Raw genomic sequence first — 27,171 nt, 5'->3', positions numbered from 1 at the left:
CTCCTGAGTAACTGGGATTACAGGCACCTGTCATCATGCCTGGCTAATTTTTATATTTTTAGTAGAGATGGGGTTTCACCATGTTGCCCAGGCTGGTCTCAAACTCCTGACCTCAGATGATCTGCCCACCTCGGCCTCCCAAAGTGCTAGGATTACAGGCATGAGCCACTCACTAACTTCTGTTAAACTCTCTATTCATTCATGATGCATGCAACTTTTTTTCTTTTTTTGAGACAGAGCCTCATTCTTATTGCCCAGGCTGGAGTGCAATGGTGTGATCTTGGCTCACTGCAATCTCCGCCTCCCAGGTTCAAGTGATTCTCCTACCTCAGCCTCCCAGGTAGCTGGGATAACAGGCGTGCACCACCACACCCGGCTAATTTTATATTTTTAGTAAAGACAGGGTTTCTCCATGTTGGTCAGGTTGGTCTCAAACTCCTGACCTCAGGTGATCCGCCTGCCTCAGCCTCCCAAAGTGCTGGGAACAGGCATGAGCCACCGCGTCCAGTGATGCATGTAACTTTTACTGAAACCAATGCCTTGCTGTTTCCAGTGCTAGGTAAGGAAAGTAAAGTATCTAACCTCAAGGAATTCATGGTCTAGTCAGGATATTAGAAATGTTAACTAAAAATTGAAATTTCAGGGTGATCAGTGCTTTAATGGAGGTTTGCACCATGTATTACTGGGGGGCTACAAAGAGGGAAGTGATCAGCTCTACAGGGCCAGAGGGGTGACCAGAGAAGACTTTTCAAATGAGGTGCCACACATCCTAACTTGATGTGGGAGTAAGTGGGACTTTACCAGAAGTTGCAAAGAGAAGGAATTTTCAACAACAACAGAAAACAACATGTACCATGGCATTAAAGAAACTACAAAATGCTTGATTGGGTCAGAGGGCAAGAGAAGGTGTAGATGAGGGTACAAGTAGTAAACAAAGAGACATGAAAAACCTTGTATTCCCTGGTAAGGAACCTGGACAGGATCCTATATGTAATGGGACACAATTAGGGCATTTTGCTGTCTCATTTGCATATTAGAGTCGGCACTTACAGACAGATCAACAAGGGGCCAGCTGGAAGCAGGAAGTTGATGCAGTAGAGGGGCAAGGTATGCAAATATGGAAAATTTAAAAAGGCACAGATCTGATAGAATGAGCAGAATGAGTTTGCAGGTGAGAGAAGATGGAGAGAAAAGACAGTCTAGGACAAAGTCTAGGATCTCTGAATTACACAACAGGATAGATGGTGGAATTACCGAAATGAAGCCCTCAGGAAGAGTCATGTATCTGTATGTGAAGAGGGATGGGTTAAGATGATGAGTTGAGTTTTGTACTCATGGGACATGCTGATGTATACATGGATACACGTCTGGGCTGAAGATAAAGGTTTGGGAACACATGGCCCACTGGAACTACGTAAAGCCAGAGTGGGCCCAGAGACTGATTAAATGGTCTAGGTCAGCAGAGAAGAAGGCATGGGCAAATCACATCTACAGGGCAAGCAGGGGAAATCCCACAGCAGAACAGAGGGGAAAAGAATGCTCAGAGCAGGGGGAACTGGAAGAGTGTTTTAGTTTCAAGAAGAAATTATCAATGGTGTCAAATGATTCTCAGAATAGAATACAAGGAGGAATGCAAAGTGCCCAATGGACTAAGGTTTAGGAAAGTGTTTATGTGTGCTCTTTGCCTAAGCGGTTTAGGAAGAAAGAAGCTCATAATCATAGGTTGGAAAGTGAATGAGAATTCAAAAGATTCTAAGGATAAATTATTATTTCAAGAAACTTGACTCTAAAAGAAAAGGAAGAAAGAAGGCAGTTGCTGAAGAAGATCCAGTGTCACCAGGCTAAATGTAGACATATTCACAAACTGCAGAGGAGTCACCAAAGACTAAGAGACTGTAGAGGAAGTGAAGCTGGCAATAAATGATGGGAGTAGGAGTAAAGGCCTGGAGTAGAAAAATAAGTGATCAGCTGGGCGCATTGGCTCACACCTGTAATCCCAGCACTTTGGGAGGCGGGTGGATCACCTTAGGTCAGGATTTTGAGACCAGCCTGGCCAGCATGGTGAAACCCACCTCTACTATAAATACAAAAATTTGCTGGGAGTGGTGGTGCGCACGTGTAATCCAAGCTATTAGGGAGGCTGAGACAGGAGAATCACATGAACCCGGTAGGCAGAAGTTGCAGTGAGCCAAGATCGCGCCATGGCACTCCAGCCTGGGCAAAAAGCAAAATTCCATCTCGAAAAATAATAATAGTAACAAAAGATAAAATAACAGAAAAAGAAGTGATCATGTGATCAGATTATAGGGTGAACCTGCTCCTGGGCAGGAGAAAAGTCACCTCATTCACCAGACAGTGGAGCAGAGGTGAAGGCAGGTGTAACCAAAGATAAGTTTGTAGTATTAGCAATCAAAAAGTGAAAGCCTGAAATAAAAAGGAAAGGGGATGGCCACAGTAGCTCACATCTATAATTCCAGTACTTTAGGAGGCTGAGGCAGGAGGATCGCTTGAGGCCAAGAATTCAAGATCAATCTGAGCAACTCAGTGAGATTCCATCTCTATAAAAATAATAATTAGCTGGGCATGGTGGCACACACCTATAGTCCTAGCTATGCGAGAGGCTGAGGAGAGAGGACCACTTGAGTCCAGGAGGTTGTAGTGAGCTACGATCGTGCCACAGCACTCCAGTATAGGCACCACAGAGCAAGTCCCTGTCTCAAAAATTAAAAAAATTAAAAAGGAAAGGGGGGATAGATTTGGCCACAGGAAAAAAAATAAACTTTTGTTCCACACAAGGAATCTACAGGTTATAAATTTTTCCTAAGAGGTAAGGACTTTGCACAAAATGGGCAGACCCACTTGGTAAGGCACAATCAGTAGGAAAAACTGGAAAGTTGTATATTGTTTAAATCCATGTACCTTTTTTAAAATTATTATTATTATTTTTTTTTGAGACGGAGTTTCGCTCTTGTTACCCAGGCTGGAGTGCAATGGCAAAATCTTGGCTCACTCTAACCTCCACCTCCTGGGTTCAAGCAATTCTCCTGCCTCAGCTCCTCAAGTAGCTGGAATTACAGGCACCCGCCAGCATACCCAGCTAATTTTTGTATTTTTAGTAGAGACAGGGTTTCACCATGTTGGCCAGGCTGGTCTTAAATTCCTAACCTCGTGATCCACCTGCCTCAGCCTCCCAAAGTGCTGGGATTACAGGCGTGAGCTACCACACCTGTCTATACTTTATCTATCTATCTATCCATCCATCCATCCATCCATCCATCTATCTATCTTGAGACAGAGCCTTGCTCTGTTGCCCAGGCTAGAGTGCAATGGCACAATCTTGGCTCACTGCAGCCGCCATCTCCCACATTCAAGCAATTCTCCTACTTCAGCCTCCCGAGTAGCTGGGACTACAGGGGGTCACCACACCCAGCTAATTTTTATATTTTTAGTAGAGATGGGATTTCGCCATGTTGTCGAGGCTGATCTCAAACTCCTGACCTCAGGCGATCCACCCACCTTGGCCTCTCAAAGTGCTGAGATTATAAGCGTGAGCCCTTGTACCTGGCAAAAATCCATGTACTTTAACAAGCACTTAGGAAGCACCAGCTATATTGTGGGTACTGGAAATACCAAAAGTGATTTTGACTAGGTCCTTGTCCTGAGGGGTTTGGGGGCCTAGAAAGGCATACAGCTCAACTTGAACATCTTGATATGAGACAGAAGAAAGCTCTTTAGCTGGAGTCAAGAGAACTCATCTTCCTCCACACAATTTTTATTCTCTCAACCTTGGTTCTAACCTTAAGTGCCTCTTCTGAACATCTCTGAAAGAAGAGCTATCAGCTTATTCAAGTATTTGGCTACTTTTGAAAAGGAGGCCATGGCTCTGTGAGAAGATCTGAAATTTGCCATTCTGTTATAGCATAGTCTACATGTTTGGGTGAAGAAGAAATCTTATGCTAGGAATATATCTATGTGGAGAAGGGTGTTATTACAGGAAAGAGCAGGAGGTAGTGGCAAGATTCTCCAGTGTTAACATATCTTAGACCTGCTCAGTCTAACAGATTAGGTCGCAAAAGTCAGCAGACTAGGCTTTTTTTACTCTGACATATATATATGTCAGAGTATATATACTCAGAGTGTGTTATGTATGTGTGTGTGTGTGTGTGTGTGTGTGTGTGTATATATTTGAGACAGAGTTTCGCTCTTGTTGCCCAGGCTGGAGTGCAATGGCACAATCTTGGCTCACTACAACCTCTGCCTTCTGTGTTCAAGTGATTCTCCTGACTCAGCCTCCCAAGTAGCTGGGACTACAGGCATGTGACTGCCTCAGCCTCCCAAGCAGCTGGGACTACAGATGTGTATCACTACACCTAGTTAATTTTGTAGTTTTAGTAGAGACAGGGTTTCACCATGTTGGTCAGTCTGGTCTTGAACTCCTGACCTCAGGTGATCCACCCACATCGCCTCCCAAAGTCCTGGGATTACAGGCGTGAGCCACCATGCCCGGACATTCTGACAGATATTTAAATACCAAAAAAGAAACATTTCCTAATGTGGTTAGAAGTAATCTCCTGCCAAACTGGAAAGCCCTAACCCTAAATAACAACTACATCCAGGGTTATTTCAGAGGACAGAAGGAAAGAGTTTGTAACTAACAACTCTATACAAGCTAAAATACTTTTCTCTTGAGAATATTTTTTTCATTCTTCAACCTAAATAGATAGATATACATACACTGCATTTGATAATGCTATTAAAGGACTGAAATTGGAACTAATTGTGAGGTGTAGAAAGAATTCTCCCTAAGGTGATAACTGAAAAACGTTTCTCTCTTATCTACAAACCTCCTTCTGATCTTGAAAGAAAATTACCAGATCTTCACTGAGAGCTTGAACATTCCTTCCCAAATTCCCCTCATCCTCTCCTTAAGACAGACTTGGCAATTTAATCCTCAGAAACACTGTTTAACTGCTGTCCAACAGAGGTTGCTTGAAACCTGCTAGGGTCTCCTCTTCCAGTTTCCCTAAAAGGGGGAACATGGGAAACACAGGGCCAGTGATGAACCAGAGCATTTACTATCCCTGTGGGAGAACACTGTAATGAGGCAAGAATGGCTAGCTAGTATGTAGGATTTTGTCAGCTTGATAGGTATACTAGTATTTCTTGGGAGACTTTGCCCTACTGAACAGGAAAATTATAGTATTAATAACAGAGTAAGATAAATTACCAATTTCAGGTGGGCTGGGTACAGTCATAGTTAGAGGCAAGAGGGTAGATAATATGATTTCTACCTATTAAGTCCTAGATTCCTAAGTAATTTTAAAACACTTCTCTGCTTGTTCACCTGCCCAAGGCAAATAATTTAAAGCAGATCAGTGGCTGTCATGGGCCTTCCCATAAAGGGGAGAGAGGAGTAGAAGGGCCATGCTGGATTGCAATGTAACTCCAAAACCACCAAAAAACCAAGACAGTAAAAAAAATCTCCAAGGTTCTCATCCAACCTATTCTGATTTTAATTAACTGCTCTGTGCACCAAGGTAGTTCTGCAACAACAGACTTTACACAAAAGTATAGACAGGTACATCCCGGAATTAATGCACTTATGGTACACCCATCAAATAACACTTTACAAAAAATCCTTTTAAAATACTGAAATAAAATGCCCCCAAACCTTAAAGAAATGTCTTTTTGATATGGCAAATCAGAAAAGGGATGGAAGGCAAGCCTTACAGAATCATGTCCAGTTTATTGAGGGTGGTACACCTACTGTCATTAACATATTTCTGGAACGGTTAAAGGTATCTATGTTGTAAGTACACAGAGAAAAGTATCCCACGTTACAAATTATTAGTACAGAATGGGCTTAGCTTCATCTTGTATATTATCATTAAAAAGCAATTAAAGTACAATTGTAATGGTTTTGAAAGGAAATTCTGTGAAAAGTCTATCAATAGGGCTTAGGCTAAGCCTCTCTAAAGTAACTGATAAGTAATTACATATTTTGAGAAGTAAAGAAGAAAGTAGCCATTCTCTGCTGGAAGAATGCTTATCTACCAGGCACTTTTACCTAGTGTTATCTCATGTGGTCCTCACAATTCTGGCAAGGTGATTAAAAAAAAAAAAAAGGTTCAGAGAAGTTAAGTAACTTGTTAAAGGTCACAGCTAGAAGATAGCAAAGCCGAGATTTGAACCTTGGTCACTTGAACCCTGAAGCCTACCCTCTTGAGATATATTCCTGATTTAATTTAAAGAATCAATTTGTCTACCCTGTGGCCCATCCTCCCTGAGCTTTTGCTTTCCATCTGTACAGGAACTTCCTGTCAGCATACAGGTATGCTCCAGAATCTCCCAGGTGTTAAAAACTCTTCTCTGCTCTCCTCTAAATCAAATTTCTCCAAATATTTGACTCCACTTTCTTAACCTCTAATTCCCTCTTAAATCTTCTCCAATCTAGCTTGACCCAACCACTATTCTTAATCTCTTCAAGGTCACCAAGGAATTCCAAGTGGCCAGATCTAATTGATACTTTACTATTCTCAGATTAATCTCTCGGCAATGCTGGGCACAAGCAACTCTCCCCCTCTAAACATCTCTTAGCTTCTAGCACTTTGCACCCTTGGCTTTCCTTCTACCTGAAAGCCTTTTTGCTGCTTCTTACCCCTCCCTCTGTTCTTAAATGTTGTGAGTGTCCAGGCTGTCTGGGTCTCCTCTCCATCCACACCTCGGGTTGCTGTAAGTACCTTTCTTAAACCAAAGATTCATAAATTCCTACCTTCATCTCCCCTGCCCCTGTTAATGGGCTAAATCATCGTCTTTTATATATTAATCACATTTCCCTCCTCAGGCCCTTTGGATTTGTTGTTTGTTTCTTCTGCCTGGATTGGTCTCCTTAGAACATCCTATGCTTAGCTCCTTCTTGTCATCCAAACATTAGCTTTAATATTGTTTTTTTTTTCTTTTCTTTTTTTTTTGTGTGTGTGTGAGAGATAGCATCTCTCTCCAAGCTAGAGTGCAGTAACTTGATCATAGTTCACTGTAACCTCGAACTCCTGGGCTCCAGGGATCCTGCTGCCTCAGCCTCCCAAAACTCTGGGATTACAGGCATGAGCTACCATGCCCAACCTTTTAATGTCATTTTCTAATTTCACACATAACATTTGGTATTAGCTGATATTATTTGCTTACTTATTAACTGCTTTCCCTAACTAGAACAGAAACTCCATGAGGGTACGGACTTTGTGCTTTACTGAATTTCCAGAGTCTAGAATGGCTTCTTGGGTAAAAGAACAGCCTTCTAACTGGTTTTCTAGCTTTAATTATTGTCTCCATCCAACTATTTATCCACAAGGCATCATCCACTCCCTTCCTCCCCTCAACACACACACTTAAAGCTCTTTAATGTTGCCTGTTCCTAGAAGTGATCTTCCTTTGATAGATTATCCAAGAATCCACCCAATGAAAGAAACCACATTAAGTCTTTGTACATAAAAAATTTTTTTAACTCTTCAAAAAAAAGTTCTTTAATGGACTCCTCTTGCATTTTAGAATAAAAATAACCACTCTTTACACGGTTAAAGACCCTGACCACTTCTCCAATTCACACTGTGCTACTTTTCTCTCTCACTAAACTTCAAGCCATAATGACCTTTTGGTTCTTCATACACACCAGCCCCCTTCCAGCCTCAAGTCTCTGTACTTGTTCTCCTTTCTCAGCCTTCAGGTCTCATCTCAAGTAACACCTACATGAGGAGTCTTCCCCCATTTACACACACCAGCTCCTTGCCTTTCGGTTTCTTTCATGAATATTGTCATAATCTGTACTTATATTTGTTTGTTGATTTATAATCTATCTCCAAGGGCAAGAATCTTGTCTGTCTTCATTTTTTATCCACAGCAGCTAGCACAGTGGCACTTCATAAAAGGCATCCAAATAATTTGTGGAATAAACAAACTGAGGCCGGAGAACATTCAGTATCTTATCCATACAGCTTATGAGGCAAGTACTAGTTATCTCTTAAGAACAAAAGCATCTTCTCAATATTTATAGTGACAAAGTGACTATGAGAAAGACAAATTCCTGTATGAAAAACGAGGGGTAGGCTGGGTGTGGTGGCTCACGCCTGTAATCCTAGCACTTTGGGAGGCTGAGGCAGGAGGATCCCTTGAGCCCAGGAGTTTGAGACCAGTCTGGGCAACATAGGGAGACCCTGTCTCTATATAAAAAAAATTAAAATAAAGAAAAAAAAATGAGGGGTAGCTAAACTTAGACAAGTTACCTAAACCTTTTGTGTCTGTTTTCTCACCTGTATAAAAGGTATAATACCTCCCAGTTGGAGGGTAATGATAGGGATGAGAAATAACACATAAAGTACATAACTTACAATAAGCATTCGATAAACAGCACATTAAAAAAAAAATAAACTGGCCGGGCACGGTGGCTCATGCCTGTAATCCCAGCACTTCTGGAGGCCAAGGCAGGTGGATCACCTGAGGTCGGGAGTTTGAGACCAGCCTGACCAACATGGTGAAACCCTGTCTCTACTAAAAACACAAAAATTATCGGTGTGGTGGCACACGCCTGTAGTCCCAGCTACTCGGGAGGCTGAGGCAGAAGCATTGCTTGAACCTGGGAAGCAGAGGTTGCAGTGAGCCAAGATCGCACCACTCTACTCCAGCCTAGGAGACACAGTGAGACTCTATCTCAAAAAAGTAAAATAAAATAAAATGGCAATGGCCTACATGTTTCATAGGCACTATTGGCTGGAAAGCCCAAGGTTTTTCTCCTCTCTCTGGTCACCCAAAGCTTGAGTTTCTTACCACCCAAGGCCCTGGGTGAGACAGGCCCTGACACAGCTGATTATACCAACAACATAATAAAAAAAAAATCACAATCTCCTGAGAACTTACCTGAGATTTAAAATCATCTCTTAACTTGGAAGCCTGCTTACTTTTAAAAATAAGTTAGTCTGGCAAGCAACTTGAAATCCTTTGAAACTGTTTACTGGAATTTTCCAGTAAACCTGCCTAAGGTATCCACCCTGACTTAGAAAGATGTAAAATGCTGGTGACAACACAATGAGCATAAAATAGGGCAACTGTTGCATTTGTAAGTAAGCAGCCTGCTGAGTAAACCATACTACAAACTGATCTGTGTTCTCATGTGTTGGGGGTGGGACAATGAAGCATGTTCTCTATGATAACTGAGATTATTTCTGAGGTATTTATTTTAGAATAAAGAATTCAGTGGCCGGGTCAGTGGCTCATGCCTGTAATCCCAGCGCTGTGGGAGGCTGAAGCAGAAGGATCACCTGAGACCAGGAGCTCGAAACCAGCTTAGCCAACATGGTGAAACCATGTCTCTGCTAAAAATACAAGGCCGGGCACGGTGGCTCACGTCCAAGGCAAGCGGATCACCTGAAGTCGGGAGTTCAAGACCAGCCTGACCAACATGGAAAAACCCCATCTCTACTAAAAATACAAAACTAGTCAGGCGTGGTGGCGCATGCCTGTAAACCCAGCTACTTGGGAGGCTGAGACAGGAGAATTGCTTGAACCCGGGAGGCAGAGGTTGCAGTGAGCTGAGATCGCACCATGGCACTCCAGTCTGGGCAACAAGAGCGAAACTTCATCTCAAAAAAAAAAAAAAAAAAAGGAAGTACAAAAAATTAGCCAGGGGTGGTGGCAGCAACCTATAGTTGCACCTACTTGAGAGGCTGAGGCAGGATAATCACTTGAACCCAGGAGGCAGAGGTTGCAGTAAGCCAAGATTACACCACTGCATTCCAGCCTGGCAACAGAAGGAGACTCCATCTCAAAAAAAAAAAAAAGCCAGAATTCAGAATACCTAAGTCACACAGAGAAGACATGCATATGGTAGAACTTTAGAACCCAAGGCCTGAATTAGGATCAACAGCCCTGCTGAAGTGGTACCTGGGCTGGACATAAACCAGGAATATTTCACAGGCCAGAACTCAGGAGAGGAAAACATTTCCAAAGCTTTGAATACTAATAGACATTTTCTATCCTCCAAGGCAGTCTTTTGGATATAAGTAATGGATAATGCATATTTCCTAGGTAAGAATTTTATTTTAGGGCTAAATTTTAAGAAAACAGAACAGTTGGAGAGAAAGGTGGCGGGAAGAAAGCTGTTTCCAAACCAAATATGTTTTACTTTGGCTTTAAAATCAGTCAGACCTTACCTTAAATCCTGGCCCTAACATTGAATAAAGGAATGAGGCTTGACTAAGTTGCCACTATGAGCTTCATAGTAACAGGAATAAATTCCCTAAACTTCACAGACTGGACATAGAGGTGCTGCTCAGTGTAAACGGAGATCATATCTTCACTGGACTTTTCAATCTTACGTCAAGAGCAGAGGGCAGTGCTAGACATTCAGTAAATGGCTGTCATTATAATAAGGCATGGGTTCATGAGAATTAAATATTTGCCTCTCTCCAAACCAGCTTCCGGAGCCTCCATTCACACTGAGATGTCAGTAACATCAAAGACACAAGGACTGGAGCCTCCTCTCTCCTCCAGTCCCCAAGTTATACTTTAATATAAAGGATCTAAGCTTTAGAAGTGACATAATCTTCTGTGCTATTATTTCAGATGGCAGACAAGGGGAAAATTGAGGAAGTTATTCAGAACTCCAGGTTCCTAAAGTCCTTTCTCAGAAAATAACAAAGTAAAAACACTACAAAACACCTAAAATGTGCCAAGTTAGTTGTTATGTTTGCACCTGTCTTATTTAACATAATAATCCTACAAAAATCAGAATTAAAATGGTCTGATTTTTGTAGGATTCAATAAAAATACCTTAAGCACCTTGTAAAAAGTATATTAAACAGAAAAACCATTCCTGGGACTATAGAATTTTAATTAATTAATTTTTTTTGAGACGGAGTCTCGCTCTTCACCAGACTAGAGTGCAGTGGTTCCATCTCAGCTCACTGCAATCCCTGCCTCCACTAAAGGTGTGTGCCACCATGCCCAGCTAGTTTTTGTATTTTTAGTAGAGACAGGTTTCACCGTGTTGGCCAGGATGGTCTTGATCTCTTGACCCCGTGATCCGCCCCCCTCAGCCTCCCAGAGTGCTGGGATTACAGGCGTGAGCCACCTGAGGTGGATCACCTGAGGTCCAGAGTTCAAGACCAGGCTGGCAAACATGGTGAAACCCTGTATCTACTAAAAATACAAACATTAGCTGCACATGGTAGCAGGTGCCTGTAATTCCAGCTACTTGGGAGACTGAGGCAGGAGAATAGGTTAAACCTGGGAGGCGGAAGTTGCAGTGAGCCGAGATGGCGCCATTGCACTCCAGCCTGGGAGACAGAACAAGACTCCATCTCAAATAAAATAAAATAAAATAAAATAAAATAAGTGTTGTCACTGGGTAACTAGTAAATAATAATAAAAGCAAACTCTTAGTGCTCAGAGCCTTACTCCTCACTCTTAGCTTGTGCTAACCTATTTTTTTAGTTTTTCAAATACCAAGGTTATTTTAGCTTTAGGCATCTTCCTCAAGCGATTCAGCTATTCTCTCAGCCTGGATCACTGTTGCCTCCCCACCTCCCTTACCTATCCTTTATCTCCTCAGGGAAACCTTTCCTGATCCTGTCTGTGCTCTCATAACAGCTCTTTTTGTTTTAAGACAGGGTCTGACTCTGTTACCCAGGCCTGGAGTACAGTGGTGCGGTCACAACTCACTGCAGCCTCAATATCCCAGTCTCAAGTGATCCTCTCACCTCAGCCTCCCAAAGGGTTGGAATTACAGGCATCAGCCACTATGCCTGGCCTCATAGAATCTTATATACCACCTTATAACCGGAATTGATGTATCAGACTATTTAGCATAAATCTCTGCCGGTACCTCTGGGGAAAGTAAGAGGAATGACAACAGGCAAGGTCCTTGAATCTCATGATGATTACATTCTAGGGGAAAGAGCATTCTAGCAACACTGTATCTAATCGATTGGCTAACAATCTATATAATTCTTTTTTTTTTTTTGAGACAGAGTCTTACTCTGTCGCCCAGGCTGGAGTGCAGTGGCGAGATCTCAGCTCACTGCAACCTTCACCTCCTGGGTTCAAAGCGATTCTCCTGCCTCAGTCTCTCCAGTAGCTGGGATTACAGGCAGTTGCCACCGCGCCTGGCTAAAATTCTTTTTGTATTTTTTTTTTTTAGTAGACGGGGTTTCACCATCTGGGCCAGGCTGGTCTTGAACTCCTGACCCCATGATCCACCCACCTCAGTCTCCCAAAGTGCTGGGATTATAGGCGTGAGCCACCATGCCCAGCCTCATATTTTTTTTGAGACGAGTCTTGCTCTGTCGCCCAGGCTGGAGTACAGTGGCGTGATCTCAGCTCACTCTAACCTCCACCTCCTAGGTTCAAGCAATTCTCATGTTTCAGCCACCTGAGTAGCTGGGATTACAGGCACATGCCACCAGGCCTGGCTAATTTTTTTGTATTTTTAGTAGAGACAGGGTTTCACCATGTTGGTCAGGCTGGTCTTGAACTCTTGACCTCAAATGATCCGCCTGTCTCAGCCTCCCAAAATTCTAGGATTATAGGAGTGAGCCACCATGCCCAGGCTGTATAATTCTTTTTAAAGTATTTTTCTTCCATATTTAGGGTGTGGAAAGTGAAACAGGAAACGAATAAGTCTGTTTCACAGCTTTATTCTCAGCCTTAACGCCAGGTAATCAACACATATTTGTTGAATTATTAACTAATGATAACAGCAATAGAGCTTTAAAAAAAAAAATAGGATAGAAATTCTTGCTTGAAACTGCACAACTGGCCAGGCGAGGTGGCTCATGCCTGTAATTCCAGCTCTTTGGGAGGCCGAGGCCAGAGAATCACCTGAGGTTAGGAGTTCAAGACCAGCTTGGCTAACATAGCAAAACCCCATCTCTACTAAAATACAAAAAATTAGCCAAGTATGGTGATGCGTGCCTGTAATCCCACCTACTCGGGAGGCCAAGGCAGGAGTGTTGCTTGAACTCGGGAGGCAGAGGTTTCGGTGAGCCGAGATCACACCACTGCACTCCAGCCTGGGTGACAGAGACTCTGTCTCAAAAGAAAAAAGAAACTGCACAATTATGATTCCAGGATGATCAGTAAATTAAGGTTTTAAACACACATAACCACAGCAATACCTTGAAGGAAAGACCTAAGAGTAACATGCCTACGTCAGACAGGCTTAAGAGAATTCTTTCTGCTAAGATTACTTGAAAAAAAAAAAAAAAGAACAGAAAAATGGTTTAAATTGTCAATTATTACAGAAGGACAAAACCAGAAAAGGGGAGCCTGGAAGAAGAATAAGACTGTCACTTCCATCTCTTCCTAAAAAGACACAGAAGGCTTCAATGCCTTCACTGTGGTTTTGGATTGGAATGGTGCTGCAGTGGGAACTGCAAATACAAATAAACATGAAAAGAACAAATGCAGATGTAAAATAAAGACATGCCAGAAATCAAAGAAACCGACCTCTACCAGACACACTCAGGTCTGGGTGTAGCTTTGCCTGTTGTTCCTGACTCAACATAGCCCAAGCAAGGTAGAAGGAGAAACGTAACAAAATGATACAGGAAATGGAAGAGCAGAGGGTCTTGGAGCATAAACTATTAAAATAATAATATGAATAAGGGGGAAAGGAGAGAGAGTCACTTCCCACTAGCGATAAGTGAGCTCTTTTTCTTAAGTGGTAACTGTTGTAAACAATTGAAAAACATACATAATAATCACAAGTTATACATATTCTCAGAAACTCCCTGGTTTCAACTATTCTATGACAAATATCTACAGAGGGAACTCAGCATCTGCTATGAAGTTCAGGGAAAAGTAATTCTAACCAATGGAGCTATGCCAAAATATCACCCTCGGGGTCTGACCAATTAAATGGCTGCTTCTTAATGTAGAGTTTAGGAGAGATGACAGCTTGAACACTGCAGCAGAGAAACCTACGCCTTCATTTCAGCCCAGGCATTCTGCCCCAAAGGGTGAGTCAATCAGGAAACAAAGCAGTTCAGAGTAAAGTCTTCTAACAACACTGAAAACAGAATAAATGGACCTGCAGTTTAATTACAGCAGGATCCTTCTTCCATGGAAATTGATGACAAAGCTCGTCAAGAATAAAGAGACTCTGATCCCCTTACTACTCTGGTGCAGGAAACAGGATTTACCAGATAAGCTTTTCTGGATCTTCTGACTGAAGAAGCTGCTTTCACAAGATATTATCACAATGACTGATGGGTAACCAAGATTTTTTTTAAAATGAAGCCAGGGACTAGGTGAAGGGGTTTATGGCACTCCAATGCACTGGGAAAAGGCAGCACTTCAGGACAGGAATTCTGTCTAGGCTCAAAATTTTGCAATTTACTTTTCCAAAGTAGACTGCACAAAAATTACTGCAGCCAAATGTATCATGGTGTAGAATGAATTCTGGGGTTAACTCCTTTAATTTCCTCAAAACAATAGAACTTGCTACATTGAAAAGGTAATTGAAAGGATTAAAATAATGGATGTCAAAGCATTTACCCCAGAGCCCAGCAAATAATGAGTGTTCGATAGAAATTGGCTGTAAATAATTTAAAGAAAGTATTTTTTAAGGTTCTTTTTTTTTTTTTTGAGACGAGTTTTTGCTGTTGTTACCCAGACTGGAGTGCAATGGCACGATCTCGGCTCACCACAACCTCCGCCTCCTGGGTTCAAGCAATTCTCCTGCCTCAGCCCCCCGAATAGCTGGGACTACAGGCACGTGCCACCATGCCCAGCTAATTTTTGTATTTTTAGTAGAGATGGGGTTTCACCTTGTTGACCAGGATGGTCTCGATCTCTTGACCTCGTGATCCACCTGCCTCAGCCTCCCAAATTGCTGGGATTATAGGTGTGAGCCACCACGCCTGGCCCAAGGTTCTTTATTTTTGTTGTTAACATAAAAAGGCCCATTAAGGTTCTTAACTTTCTAATTTTATTTCCTTATTTTTGAGACGGGGTCTCCCTCTGTCGCCTAGGCTGGAGTGCAGTGGCGTGGTCTCACTCACTCCAACTTCTGCCTCCTGGGTTCAAGTGATCCTCCAACCTCAGCCTCCTGGGTAGCTGGGACTACAGTTGCAAGCCACCACGCCAAGCTAATTTTTTTTCTTTTTTTCTTTTTTGAGACAGAGTCTCCCTCTGTCACCCAGGCTGGAGAGCAGTAGCACAATCTTGGCTCAGTGCAACCTCTGCCTCCTAGGTTCAAGCAATCTTCTGTTTCAGCCTCCCAAGTAGCTGGGACTACAGGTGCACACCACCACGCCCAGCTAATTTTTGTATTTGTAGCTGAGATGGGGCTTTGCCATGTTGGCCAGTGTGGTCTTGAACTCCTGACCTCAGGTGATCCACCTGCCTCAGCTTCGCAAAGTGCGGGGATTACAGGTGTGAACCACCATGCCCGGCATGTAATTTTTTGTATTTTTAGTAGAGACAGGGTTTCACCATGTTGGCCAGGCTGGTCTCAAACTCCTGAGTTCAAGCAATCTGCTGGCCTTGGCCTTCCACAGTACTGGGATTATAGGTGTGAACCACCACACCCAGCCCATTAAGGTTCTTTAAAAAGACAACATTTATCTGCTCTATTCCTCTATCTGCTTTTTAGAAATGTAGGTATGCCAATACCTCTAGTCATGTTCAATTTGGTTTTTGAACCACTCCTCTAAGAATTAAATGACTACAGGCCCCTTCTACCAGTTCTTAATTATATAATCCCTTGAAAAACTTCTCAGAGGTGGTCAGAGTGGTTTATCCTCCTTGCAGCCCCAGACTGTTACATCTCTTCCCAATTCCGCCCCATTGCTAACAAGTTTGTTACTCCTCAAAACCCTGCAGTCTGGCCAGTTTAGAATTTCTCCCCTAGCTCCTCAACCCTTCTCTGACAAATTCAAAGAATGAACATATACCTCTGGCCCCTACCTGGTACACTGTAATTGCTTGCACTGCACTGAAGTCAGATAGGATTTGGTGATAAATCCAGGATGAATTCAGACTAAGCACCCCCTTCCTCCTACAGACCTTTAGCTTTGTTTGATGTTTGATCTCAATCTGAAAATTATGCCGACTTCCTGAAATGTTTTCTGCTCCTGCCAGGAGGATGTGATCTAGCCAATATCTACAACAAGCAGCAGAAATGAATAGATATTTCTAGTTCTCCTGGTGTCACAAAAACCTTTGTATCTTCACTATATTCTCTCCTTGCAAAGAACACCTGTGCTCAACCTGATCTTCAGGTTTTACTATTTGCCTATATCTCACAACAAAGTGCAAAAGTCATATTCACCACCCTTTGATAGATAGAAGAAAAAAAACACCTGTGTTGACAGCAGAAAGGAATGTTGTTCTCACTGCTTTCACACACAGTCACTAGACCATCCACATTGAGACATGCTGCTACTTTTACCCTTTTGCTCCTGGAATTACAAAGTGGAAGGACAGATGATTTTCTTTGCAATATGGCAAGGGTATAGAATGCGCGCGCGCGCGCGCGCGCGCGCGCACACACACACACACACACACACACAATCAAAACCTTTACCTGTCTCATATTATGGTTTGACACCAGCAGAATGAACCTGGTTCAAGTGGTTATGATAATCCACAAAGATCCCAAGATGACTCAAGCAGATGGTTATCCTATAGCCAATCCAGTCCTCTAATGAATGTAATAAAGCAGATTTCACAGCAGGAAGCAATGGGAATGGGAGGTGGGTTCAGAAAATAGGGACTGCTAAGATTGTTTACCAGCTGAGTGACCCCAAGCAAATTACTTACTTAATCTCTTCTCCAGAGACTTGCCAAGGGGTTAAGCAATTCAGTAACTAGCAAGCCTCCAGTACTCAAGGAAAGTTTCAATTCAAAAGTAAAGAAAAGTTCACAAAGGCCCGGTAGTAATTTGTAAACCACCACACTCATAAAACACTTAAAAGTTAGGCTACAAATTCTGGAAACTAACAAAAACAAACTGTTATTTTAAAGACTAGGCCAGGCTTGGTGGCTCACTCCCGTAATCCCAGCACTTCGGGAGGCCGAGTTGGACAGATCACCTGAGGTCAGAAGTTCGAGACCAGCCTGGCCAACCTGGCAAAACCCTGTCTCTACTAAAAATACAAAAATTAGCTGGGCATGGTGGTAGGTGCCTGTAATCCCAGCTGTTCAGGAGGCTGAGGCCGAAGACCTGCTTGAGTCATGGAGGCGAAGGTTGCAGTGAGCCAAGATCGCGCCATTGCACTCCAGCCTGGGTGACAGAGTGAGACTCCATCTCAAAAAAAAGAATGGGCCTGTTGTAGTGGCTCATACCTGTAATCCCAGCTACTGGGTGGCTGAGGTGGGAGGATCACTTGAGCCTAGGAGATCAAGGCTGCAGTGAACTGTGATCATGCCACTGTACTCCAACCTGGGTGACAGAGGGAGATCTAGTCTCAAAAAATAAAAATTAAATAGCAGAAGGTGGTGGCTGGGTGTGGTAGCTCACACCTGTAATCCTAGAACTGTGGGAGGCCAAGGGAGGAGAATCACTTGAGGCCAGGAGTTTGAGACCAGCACAAAGCCTGGGCAACACAGGGAGACCTCACTCTGGTGCCAAGGCTGGACTACAATGATGCACTCTTGGCTCACTGCAGCCTTGACCTCCTGGGCTCAGGTGATCCACCTACCTCAACTTCCTGAGTAGTTGGGACTATATGCACATGCCACCATACTCACCTATTTTTATTTTTGTAGAGACAGGGGTCTCACTATATTCCCCAGGCTGGTCTCAAACTCCTGGGCTCAAGCAATCATCCTACCTCAGCTTCCCAAACTGCTGGGATTACAGGTGTGAGCCACTGCCCAGGATCTACAAAAAAAAAAAAAAAAAAAATTAAAAGGATGGTTAATTATAGGCTAAAATTTCCCATTATTAGGTTAAAAAATAGCCAAATTCCCTATCTATCAAAAGTAACATCAGCAGTCAACTCAGTGGCTTCATTTTATAAACCATATGGATGCAGTATGGTATAAAATAGGAAAAACAGCCATGCCCAGGAAGAAAGAATGACTGGTCCCTAGAAGAAAGATATGCATATGGATAAAGGCAAGGGCAGTAAAGGACTATTTATGTTAGCTTCTTTTCGAAAATGGAGACTTCTTCAGCCAAGCTCAAATATTAGAAGTCTTGACTTTTTAATAGCACCAAGTTTCAAAACAGAGGCACACGAGTTACAATAGACAAACACGTCTTGTTTGCACTTGACTTCCTGTTTTGGGCTCTGATCTCTTTCCACTGTTGCATCCTAGGCCAGTAGTGTTAGACCCTCAACAAATAGGTAACCTTTCATATCTGCTGCCAACCAGTTCACTAGACAGTATTTCAGTGACAATAAAGTACATTATTATATGAGTCGTAAAAGATTCCCCTAACGAGCACCAAAAACCAATCATGAGGGGAGGGATAACATTAGGAGAAATACCTAATGTAGATGATGGGGTAGGGGCTATGGGGGGAGCGGGGAATGGATGCAGCAAACCACCATGGCACATGTATACCTATGTAACAAACCTGCATGATCTGCAAATGTACCCCAAAATTTAAAGTATTAAAAAAAAAATCTGGCCGGGCGTGGTGGCTCACGCCTGTAATCCCAGCACTTTGGGATTACAGGTGGGTGGATCATGAGGTCAAGAGATCAAGACCACCTGGGATACAGGTGGGTGGATCATGAGGTCAAGAGATCGAGACCATCCTGGCCAACATGGTGAAACCCCATCTCTACTAAAAAAAAAAAAAAAAAAAAAAAAAAAATTAGCTGGGCATGGTGGCGCGCACCTGTAGTCCCAGCTACTTGGGAGGCTGAGGCAGGAGCATTGCTTGAACCCGGGAGGTGGAGGTTGCAGTGAGCTGAGCTTGCACCATTGCACTCCAGCCTGGCGCCTGGCGACAGAGCAAGACTCTGTCTCAAAAAATAAAAATAAAATAAAAATCATGAGTCTGAGAAACTTTCTGGATTTCCCATGCTTCATACTGACATCTGACTTAGAGTAAGCAATAAAAACTTAAATAGGGCTGAGATAAGGAAATTAAGCCTAAAACAAAACTTGGAATATGAGGGCTGGGAAAAAGAGCAAGAAAATTTGAAAACGTTTTAATAATTAAATGTTAACCCCTTTTCAAATGCAGAAGGAACAGATTCCCAGAAGTGAGTGATTGAGACAGTTAAACAGCTCTTTGGTGAACACTGCTTCAAATCCAACCTGCTACTGACTGGACAAAGTCTACTTTTCAGCATTGCAAAAGCATTCAATTTTAGACGCCTAAAGCCTCCACTTCAAGTGTAACTTTCCACTACTTTCAAAGATTTGGTGGTTTCCCAGGCCACATTCAGTTCTAGAAGTAAACACTGGGCAACAAATACCCGTTTCATGGACAAGTCATTCAGCTTCTTTCGGTCTGTTTTCTCATCTGGGAAACAGGAAGACTGAACTACACTCATCTCTAATGTTTTCTCCATCTGTAGAAAAAATTTGAGGATTCAATATTAACGGTTAACAGAAGTTTCTGTGGCTTCCTGTATTATTTCTTTGGTCAAATAAGATTGCGCCACTACACTCCAGCCTGGGTGACAGAGCAAGATTCCATCTTAAAAAAAAAAAAAAAGACGCCTCTGACATCCCACATCCCACACTGTGAATAAAATGCCCTGATCTATCTCCCCAGTACGCAAATTTTTTTTCCCCTTTTCCTTGAAATAAGCATCAGAAAATTTCCCTCTTGAAAGCAATATACTGACAAATCTTAAGTACTGTTCTTTATACATGGTCTTTTCTTAAAGTCTTAATGCAATCATCACTCAATTCCCATGCTGGTCATCTGATTCATGGAGAAACTCCAGCCACAAAAGGATAGAGAAATTCGACCAGCAGCATGTGGCACACCCACACAATGACTGCTAATGGGGAAAGAATGAGGCAAAATCTGGGCAAAAAAAAAAAGAAAGTGGTAAAGACAAGTTCAGTGAGTCAGTGCAAAGGAAAACACAGTTTAATAGAAAAGAAAGAAAAGGAAATGTGAAAGGAAGAAGAAAAGCAAAAAAGGGAGGGCATCTATAAACAGTGAGCATACACTTAAATCTGAAATTCCATTCAGTTGTTCATTCATTCATTCATCCAACAGGTATCAAATGCCCACTATGTGCAGGGAACTGAACTAGGGAAAAGACAAAGGTCAAGCAGACAGATCTGCTCAGTGAGGCCATGGTCCAGTAGGAGAGAGATGGGTATGTATACAAACAGCTATACTAGATGGCAGAAAGTGTAATGTGCCACAAAGGAGACATAAAAAAGAATTCTCTACTATGAGAATCAAGAGGAAGTGATTACTCCCAGTGAGGGATCAGACTAAGGAGCCTTCATGGGAAAAATGACATTCCAAGCCAAAAGCACAACAGAAACAAGGGTACCCAAGTAGGAAATCAAGGATATACAGGAGCGGTGAGTAGCTGGCAATAGCTAGTGATCCAGAGAGCCATGTCTAAATTGGATACCTGGACTGGAGCCAGATTGAGTTTTCAGAAATTGGCATTAGTATTTGAATTTAAGTCTAGTGAAGGAGGAAGGGGACAGGAAGGAGTTGACAGACTAGGAGCCAGAGGAAACTAAAAAACTTAACTCGAGGGGTGGGGGAGAGAAGGAGTTGGCAAACAAAACAAAACAAAACAAACAAAAAAAAACTTAACCCATAAAATTAGGATAATAAAATCAATACAAAATCAATGTGTACAGACAGATAATGTAAAATTCCTCCAAAGAGACAGAGTATCTTCCAAACCAAAAGCAAGAAAAGGACAAAAAGGCTTATTTAAACAAAGAATGTGACCACATCTAAGACTGATTAGCAAAGAAATCTGGAAAAAATCTAGAAAAAACAGGGGCATTTTGACTCCAGAACTGCTCCAGGCCGATAAATACTAGAGCTACACAACACCTCTGCAGTGGAACAAGATTATTTCATGAAGCTTAAATGGGAACAGCATATAGTAGCAGCTAGGGGTATGAGCTCTTAGAGGCAGAGGGACTTGGTTCAAATCTCAGTTCAATGTCTTATCAGTTTGAACAGAGCCTTGGTTTCCTCATTTGTAAATTGAAGATAATTTGCCTACTTTGCAGGAGGATCACTGGGAGAATGAAATGCCCTACTGTATGCAAAGTACTTAATGTAATACCAGCCATTATGGGAAACAAAATAATCCTTTTTGTAACTGTATTCTCCCCTACAAACCATTCTATCTTATAATTCCATGCTCACTAAGCAAGCTTGATATTCTTAAATTTGATTTTCCAGATCTCCTGATACTGAAAAGCAATTATCCTAACAAATTTCAGAATCTTGTTAACAGAAAAGGAATCCTTCATCCTAAAATAATAAATTGGCATTCCATTCTGAGCTCAATCACTCAAGTCTGAATACAATCCTGTCTTCAAGATTGATTATTTCCAGGTTCTCAACAAAATACATTTTGTGACCTAAGACTAGACTGACAACACAGTGACCAAAATCCTGTGGGGTCATCCTGAGAACTTAGACTGCCATCACCCTGGCCAGCCCTACCTAATGCCACCTTCACTCTACAAGCTAACTTGTATAATACTTTCCCATACTTCTCCTCCACCTTCCACCCCTCTCATACTCTTCAATCATGAACTACAGTGAAGCACTTTCCCTTCCTCTTTAACCTTGTAGAGGTCAAATAGCTCATCTTACCAATTTTTGTGTTTTCCTCCATATCCCAATATAACTTGCATCAAAAGAACCACAATAAATATTTACTGCAAAACACAATTTTGCTTAACAACACAAGCCATTGCATTCCACCATTCTCAGAAGTTGAACCCCCTTTCTGATTTACTTTTCTCACATCAGATGCGTAACGCGCTGACTTTGTAGTAACAAGGCTTGAAGGAGGCACATCTCATACGTGTGCATGAAAACCCAATCATCACACTTATGAACAACAAAAGAATCCCCTTTCTGATTTACTGAACTCTTATTCTATGCTTTTCTTCTCCTCTCCTCCCTTGCCTTCGCCCACCTCTCCATTCCTAAACTGCCAGATTATTATAGAAAAATCAGAAGACTTTATTTAACTGGGTTGCTAACAAATTCATACAGCTGAGGCTAAACCACCACTGGGCTCTAAAAGCCTTTCATTCGTCTCTAGTTGATGTTCTGATGGGACTTTCCAAAGAGCAGTGTCATGCAAGGTTTAGGAGCACGAGACCTGGGACAGACAGAACTCATAGTCTTCTTCCTGTGTGAAGTGTCAAGGTGATTATTCTCTAAGCTTCATTTTCCTCATCTGTAAAATGGAGTACCTAAATGAGGTCATTTACACAAATCCTTAATACTAGCAGAGTGACAGCCTTAGAGTAGGTGCTTAGTAAATACCGATCCAACAGCTTTTAAAATCTTGCCTTCAAACGCATACTTCTCTATGAAAGTTTGTACAAGGCAAACTCTTTTTTGTTGTTGTTTTGTTTTGTTTTCAAGGCAAACTCTTTGTGATTTTCCTTTTTCTTCAATTCCCAACTTCCCTAAGAAAGTAGCTGGTACTCTGCCTTCACTTCTCCATCACACACTCATTCATTAACTCAATTTCATTTCTGTGGAAAGCCCTTTCTCCATGGTCACCAATGATCTTCTGATGGATAAATGCGTGGCTCGATCACCTGAGGTCAGGAGTTCAGGACCAGCTTGGCCAAAATGGTAAAACCCTGTCTCTACTAAAAATACAAAATGAGTTGGGTGTGGTGGCACATGCCTATAGTCCCAGCTACTCAGGAGGCTGAGGCAGGAGAATCGCTTGAACCCGGGAGACGGAGGTTGCAGTGAGCTGAGATTGCGCCACTGCCCTCCAGCCGGGACCACAAGAGCAAAATTCCATCTCAAAAAAAAAAAATTAGCATTAATCAGGCTGCACTTTGATCCATTTCTTTGTAACCTAAAGTCACTAGCACTAGATACTGACCATCTGCATCCCTACTGTTTCTAAAGAAAGGACCTCTGGGCCGGGCTCGGTGGCTCCCGCCTGTAATCCTAGCACTTTGGAAGGCCAAGGCAGCTGGATCACAAGGTCAGGAGTTCAAGACCAGCCTGGCCAAGATGGTGAAACCCCATCTCTACTAAAAAATACAAAAATTAGCTAGGCATGGTGGCACGTGCCTATAGTCCCAGCTACTCGGGAAGCTGAGTCAGGGGAATTGCTTGAACCTGGGAGGCAGAAGTTGCAGTGAGCCAAGATTGCACCACTGCACTCCAGCCTGGGCAACAGAGCGAGACTCTGTCTCGCTTAAGATATTTTTCAGATCCCAAATTCTGGTAAAACAGCTGATACCAACCAGTTTGAAGATCCTCAGAGAGAAACGAAATCAGCATGACAGTTTTTTCATCCCCTGGTCCCATTACTTCACCTTTCACTCTGTGACCAACCAAAAAGCTCCACACTCCAGCCCACTCCAAAATTCTTAAAAACCCTAGCTCCAGACTCAGGGAGATGGATTTGCAGTTCCCTCTCATCTGCTCACTCTGCAGCCCTACAATTAAACCCTGCCCCCAAGTCTTTCATATTGACTTGCCGCACATCAGGCAGCACACTTATTCCAGATACACTTGAATTCCTCTTACAGGCTCCTTCTCCCATACTGGCTCCCACTGCAAGTGCAGTAGCTTGACTCACCTTTGACATAAATGACCACTTTTGCTTCCTTGTTTTCTTCCCCTGGTTACTCCTTTCGCCCCCTGCCTATGCCCTAGGGTTCTGTACTCCTTATTCTTCCTTTCCTTCTCTAGTGAATGTTACTGGTTCTACTTTTTTAATGCATCCTACAACTATCCCATTCTCACCATGTCCACTGCCATACCTGCACTATCTGCCATAATCCTCCTCAATAAGGGAGACAGCCAGGCGCAGTGGCTCATGCCTGTAATCCCAGCACTTTGGGAGGCCAAGGCAGGTGGATCATGAGGTCAGGAGTTCAAGACCAGCCTGGCCAACATAGTGAAACCCCGTCTCTACTAAAAATACAAAAATTAGCTGGGCATGGTGGCAGGCACCTATAGTCTCAGCTACTCAGGAGGCTGGGGCAGGAGAATCACTTGAACCTGGGAGGCAGAGGTAGCGGTGAGCCAAGATCACACCACTGCATTCCAGCCTGGGCAACAAGAGCAAAACTCTGTCTCAAAAAAAGAAAGAAAGAAAGAAAGTCAAACACTTCCTTACTGGTCCCTTCTTTGTGACTCTCTATTCTCTACAGAGTAGTCAGGGTAATCTTTTATTTAGAAAAAGAATCTCTACTTGTCACTTTCCATTTTAAGCCTTCAATGGTGTCCCACCACACTTTTTCCTTTTTTTTAGATGGAGTTTTCCAGCCCAGGCTGGAGTGCAGTGGTGCAATCTCGGCTCACTGCAACATCCGCCTCCCAGTTCCAGCAATTCTCCTGCCTCAGCCTCCTGAGTAGCTGGGATTACAGGCATGCGCCACCATGCCTGGCTAAAATTTTTTCTATTTTTAGTAGAGATGGGGTTTCACCATGTTGGCCAGGCTGATCTCGAACTCCTGACCTCAGGTGATCTGCCCACCTCAGCCTCCCAAAATTCTGGGATTACAGGCATGAATCCCGACGCGCAGCCCCACCACACTTTTGAGTGAAGGCTAGTCTCCCTATCTAGCACACCAAGTCCTCATGTGATGTAGGCTCTGCCTGCCTCTCCCACTTTACCTCATGTAGCTCTCCCCCTTCCTTCACTTACCTCGCTCTGTCCTTCAGTCACCTTCTTTCAATTCCTCAAAAATTATAAATTATTTATTGCCCCAGGCCCACAAACTTGGGGTTCCTTTCCTAGCTGGAACATTCTCCCTAGCTGTGTTCACAAGACTGGTTCCTTCTCAGACTGCAGTTCACCTTCCCTATAACATAGCTGTCTGGCACACAGTGGGAGCTTACCAAGCATTTGTGAAAGGAACAGATTTCATATTCTCTAGTCAGGTAACTCCCAAAAGTGAATATCTGGAATCAGTCTCACCCTTCAGATCAGTGCCTCATTTCTAAATGCCTGCTAAACTTCCATACCTCAAATTTAGCATACTAGATACAAATCCAAGCCTTCACCTTTTCCCAAACCAGTTTCTCCAGTTTCCTGAAATTATACGAGCAACATGATCCACAGTTTCCACTTCAGAACAAAGAATTCCCCATTCATTTGCTCCACCTGTCCAAAATTCTAATCACCTTTAAAACTAAATTCAAATATCACTTCATTCATTCATGCATTCAACTAACCACTTATTCATTCAACAAATACTGAGTGCCTTTTATGAGGCAGATACTCGAAAGCAAAGCAGATATATTTTTGTCTATTATACATCAAACAATCATATAAATATTGAATTGTGAACTAAAAAAAGGAATGAAGGAAAAATACTAGACACCATGAGAAAAAAAAATAAGTGAGAGGCATGAAGAAACACTGTTCTGATGATGGGCTGATTGAAGGAAATACAATTTAATTTACACTAGGCAGACCAGAAGGAAGAGCACACTAGACAGAGGATTCAATCAAGTCCCAGAAACAGGAGAAACCAGATCTATATCAAGTACAAAACATTTTGCCTTACATATACCTATCTGTCCCCCAATTATACTCATTTTCCTGATAGTTACCTGAAAGAAAGGACATAGAGTGTCTATTTTTCTTGGCGGGGCCAGCGGTGGAGGGTGGGGGGAAGTGGCACAATCTTGGCTCACTACAACTTCCACCTCCTGGGTTCAAGCAATTCTCTGCCTCAGCCTCCCCAGTAGCTGGGATTATAGGTACCAGCCACCACACCCAGCTAATTTTTATATTTTTAGTAGAGACAAGTTTTTACCATCTTGGCCAGGATGGTCTTGAACTCCTGACCTTGTGATCCACCTGCCTAGGCCTCCTGAAGTGCTGGAATTACATGCGTAAGCCACCGTGCCCGGCCTAGAGTGTCTCTTATATGCCAACACAACACTCCCAGGAGATACTGAGTCACTGGTCTGGTACCAAGGAGTTTATGCTTGTAAAAATCTCCTAGATGACTCTATATGCAGCCAAATTTGTAAATCATATGCTCAAACTACCCATTTACTAAACATGTATTGATATTCTCTGATGAAAAATCTGTAAGGTCAATGTGATAAATTGTATCTAAAATTGGTAATAATAATCCCAACCACACTGCATGCCCTTTTGCAATGTGACTTTTACCCTCTATCCTTTAGAAGTGAAGTCAATGTCCCCTCCTCTTGTATCTGGGCTATAACTGTGACTTATTCTGACCAAAAGAATGGGGCAAAAGTGATGATCTATGACTGCCAGGCCTAGGTCTTAAGAGATCCTGCAGCTTCTATTATGGCCCAGCAACCATGGAAAAACAGCTCAATATAGAATTTTTTTTTTTTTTTTGAGACAGAGTCTCACTATGTCATCAGGCTGGAGTGCAGTGGTGGGATCTTGGGTCACTTCAACCTCCGCCTCCTGGGTTCAAGTGATTCTCCTGCCTCAACCTCCTGAGTAGCTGGGACTACAGGCGCACCCCACCATGCCCAGCTAATTTTTGTATTTTTAGTAGAGATGAGGTTTCACAATGTTGGGCAAGATGGTCTCAATCTCTTGACTTCCTGATCCACCTGCCTCAGCCTCCCAAAGTGCTGGGAGTACAGGCGTGAGCCAACGTACCCAGCCTTTGTTTTGTTTTGTTTTGTTTTTGAGACAGTCTTGCTCTGTCGCCCAGGTTGGAGTGCAATGGCATGATCTTGGCTCACTGCAACCTCTACATCCTAGGCTCAAGTGATTCTCCCGTTTCAGCCTCCCAAGTAGCTGGGATTACAGGTGCCTGCCACGATGCCTAGCTAATTTTTCTATTTTTAGTACAGATGGGATTTCACCATGTTGGTCAGGCTGGTCTCAAACTCCTGACCTCAGGTGATCCAACCACCTCGGCCTCTCAAAGTGGTGGGATTACAGGCATGAGCCACTATGCCCAGCCATTCGATATAGATTTATGAGTGATGAGAGACCAAGAAAGAACACTCACAGAGAATCAAAATATCCCAGCCAACAGCTAGCACCAAGT

General features: G+C 42.8%; 1 protein-coding gene and 1 non-coding gene across 9 annotated transcripts in view; both read right to left on the bottom strand.

The window, feature by feature from the left end:
- RFFL (ring finger and FYVE like domain containing E3 ubiquitin protein ligase) overlaps positions 1-27,171 on the bottom strand; it is an 81,543-nt gene that overhangs the window by 22,942 nt on the left and 31,430 nt on the right. The window contains exon 2 of one of the 8 annotated variants that reach the window (XM_064378485.1): positions 17,743-17,875. The exons of 6 other annotated variants lie outside the window; for them this stretch is intronic. The gene's annotated coding sequence lies outside the window, so the exon portion shown is untranslated. Of the gene's footprint in view, positions 1-16,576; positions 17,122-17,742; positions 17,876-27,171 lie in introns of those variants that run through there. One more of the 8 variants, XM_064378486.1, reaches the window with a different exon arrangement.
- LOC135275790 (small nucleolar RNA U13) lies at positions 21,929-22,035 on the bottom strand. The gene has a single exon (XR_010343373.1). It is a non-coding gene; the product is annotated as a small nucleolar RNA U13 (small nucleolar RNA).

Source organism: Aotus nancymaae, unplaced genomic scaffold (genome assembly GCF_030222135.1).
Source record: "Aotus nancymaae isolate 86718 unplaced genomic scaffold, 86718_ANA_hifiasm-v0.15.2.pri h1tg000018l, whole genome shotgun sequence".
NCBI classification, from domain to species: domain Eukaryota; kingdom Metazoa; phylum Chordata; class Mammalia; order Primates; family Aotidae; genus Aotus; species Aotus nancymaae.
Note: the sequence above shows the minus strand (reverse complement) of the source record. Positions and strands in the feature narration are given on the sequence as shown.